This window comes from Nannospalax galili, unplaced genomic scaffold (assembly GCF_000622305.1).
Source record: "Nannospalax galili isolate Female #2095 unplaced genomic scaffold, S.galili_v1.0 scaffold939, whole genome shotgun sequence".
NCBI classification, from domain to species: Eukaryota; Metazoa; Chordata; class Mammalia; order Rodentia; family Spalacidae; genus Nannospalax; species Nannospalax galili.
In genome coordinates, this window is record NW_008341923.1 from 11,491 (window position 1) to 14,777 (window position 3,287).

Here is a 3,287-nt window from a genome sequence, read left to right on the forward strand (position 1 = left end):
ATTGTGTCTGTGCACTCAAGAGGAACTGTAAATTGACAGGAGACAGCTTACAGAATGGAAAAATATCTTTGCCAGCAGTACATATTACATAGGGTTTGTGTCTAGAATGTGCAAAAACTCCAAGAAACAACAAAAAATTAAAAATTAAAGTGGACTATGGAACTGAAAAGAGACTTCTCAGAAAAGAAAAATATAAATGGCTAAGATTTTTTAAGCTTTTATTTTTTTGTAAGTGTATGAGTGTTATGCCTGAATGGATGTAAGTATACTCAAATCATGCAATGCCTACAGAGGCCAAAAGAGGGTGTACTGGGATTTGAACTCAGGTCTTCTGCATGAGCAGCCAGTGCTCTTAACAACTGAGCCATCTCTCCAGTCCCAAAAGGCTAAGAAATATATATTTTAAAATGTTCAGCATATTTAGCCATCAGGGAAATGTAAATTAAAACTATTGTGAGATTTCCTCTTACCCCAGTAAGAATTGTTAAGATAAACAAAACAAAAGAAAAATGAAATATGTAGATAAATGAATGGAACTGGAAAACAATAAACTGAATGAGGTAACCCAGATCCAGAAAGACAAATGTCATATGTTCATATTCTTATGTGCAGCTCTCAGACATCATCAGAGATGTTTCTTTGGGCAGTAGATGGTGGTTAATGCAGAAACTCACAACTCTTCAAAACGCAAAGTATAAGGGTCTATAGCACCCTCACATCAGTGTTCAGGAACTGCCTGGAAAGAGGAGATGGAAAGACTGTAAGAGACAGAGGTTGGGCAGGACTGAACAAAGAAGTGTCTTCTGGACATGACAGGACTGCTGCTCTCATGAGCCCACAGCAGCTGTGGCTGCCTGCAGAAGACCTGCACATGATCAGCCAGGTCAACATTCTAGCACTTAGTAGGGTGGGGTTCATGAATCCCCATCCCTAGTGAGGAGCAACTGACAGTTGATGACTTTTGAAAGAGGGAGAGTCATCTTGTTTCAAGGGTATGGCCCCCTGGTAGGTCAATCATACTCCAGTGAATGGCCCCACACCCAAAATGGGCTGGTTGGGTTATTAAAAGAAAAGGACATGAAGCTGGGAGGGTGTGGGGAAGATAGGGAGTCAGTTTGAGGGGAGTTAGAAGGTGAATGAGAGAATCAATTTGATCAAAATAAATTGCAAGAAATTCACAAAGAATAAAAAGTTTTATTTAAAAAAGAATGTTAAGGAAAGTTACAAAAGGTGATTAAAAAGTAAAATTAAGAATGTTGCATCAGTACAACTGGTACAGCATGCACCCTTGAAAAGGTTTTATAAATTTTCAAAGAGTTGCAAGTACCATCATTTATCTAAGACCAAGTGAAGATCCGGAATCCTGTAACAAAAGCAAGAAAAAAAAAAACCCAGCAAACAAACATAAACAGCAACAAACACCAAATTACTCAACAGAAAAAGGAAATGCTTGAATAGACTTTTTCCGCAATGAAGATATACAAAAGTTCAAAAATACTGGAAGCGATGCTGATATCATTACTCATCAGAAAGACGCAAGTCAAAGACAAAGTGCGTAATCACCTCACATTTGCTGAAAGAGCCACCCATAAAACCATGTAAGGATGTGGAGAAACTGAAGCCCTTATAGACTCTTGGGGGGATGAAAAAAAATGGCACAGCTGCTACTAAAAAGAGTTTTGAGTTTCCTTTAATAAATGAAAATGGAAGAAATGTGGTTTAGGAATCTTGGTTATTGCTATGTATCCCAAATATTCACCTAAACTTCTCAAAAACAAACAAACAAACAAACAAACAAACAAAAAATACAAAAACACAAAACCCTCTTCCACCACTGGAACATTATTAAATTAGGTAAAATAGATGTGAGTAGTTAAAGGGAATGCAACATATACATACAATGGAATATTACTAAGCTTTAAAAAAAAGAAAGAAGCCTGCCAAACTTGACAACATGGATGAAGATGTGAAGATGGGTAGTATGTTAAATGAAATACACTCATCAGAGAGAGACAAATACTACATGACTCCATTTATTTAGCAGATCTAAAATAAACTCTGTTCTAGTTTTTCTCTCCATTGCTGTGACAAAACACTCTGACCAATACCAACTTGGGGAGGAAAGGGTTTATTTGGCTTATATCTCCCAGGTCACAGTTCATCAGGGAGCCCAAGGTAGAAACTCAGGGAAGGAACCTGGAGGCAGAAGCTGAAGCACAGGCCATGGAGGAATGCTGGTTACTGGCTTGCCCCCTGGCCCCTGCTCAGCTTTCTTTCTTTCTTTCTTTCTTTCTTTCTTTAGTGGGCTGCGCCCTCCCACATCACTCATCAAGAAGATGCCCCACGGACATGGCCCCAGGCCAGTCCAATAGAGGAAATTCCCCACTTGAGGCTCCCTCTACCCAGGTGTGTCAAGTTGACACTAAAGCTATCCAGCATAGATGCCTTTGCATCCCAATTTCCATGCATTCCTTTCTCCTTCCTGCAGAATGACTACAGCTTCTCAGAGCTTTCCTGTGAGGCTCTTCCAGAAAGTCTTAATCTGCAAACAGGAATAAGATGTGTCAGTGATTGAAAACAGCAAGGATATTACCATTTTAATAAGGATCAAGGTCTTTAAGAAATGAGACTCTAAGAATAGGTCTCCAGCTCCCATGAGTGACAGGAGGAGACTATCTTTGACCAGCACTGAAGAGCTCCTGACCACCAAGTTGCAGTCTCTTGGTCTAGAAACCAGCTGACTGACACACAGGTGCTGATAGCTACACAGGTAATCTCCTTGCCTTACACTAGTATCACAATGCAATAGAAAGCAGGGCTGTCTTCTGTATTGTTATCATGGAAATTGGGGTTCCTTTGGGGGTTCTTAGTCTCATTAATAAAATAATTTAAAAACAAGCTCAGAAGGAAGCTCAGGGCCACTTTATTAGAGTTTGAAAGAAAAACAAGGCAGGCAAGCTGTAAATCTCAGCAGCTGCTCAGGAGGGAGATAGAGCAGAGGGAAAAAGAAAACACTGCCTTTTGAATCAGGGTCCAAGAAAACCAGCGTGCTCAGCAGTGGGATGGGCAAGCAGCAGCACAGTGGAAGGAGAGTGTCAGAGAACAAACAAGAAAGCCCAAAGTGTCAGAGAAAGCATGCTTAAACAAGGACAGTATGTTTTAGGCTATTAGAAAAAGATACCACAGGAAAAACTAATGTGCTCTTTAAGTTTAGAACTCAAAAAGCAGACAGGCTCAGCAGTGAAGATCTGTAAGCTACTACTTGAGGTGGGGCTTCTAGGAGATAT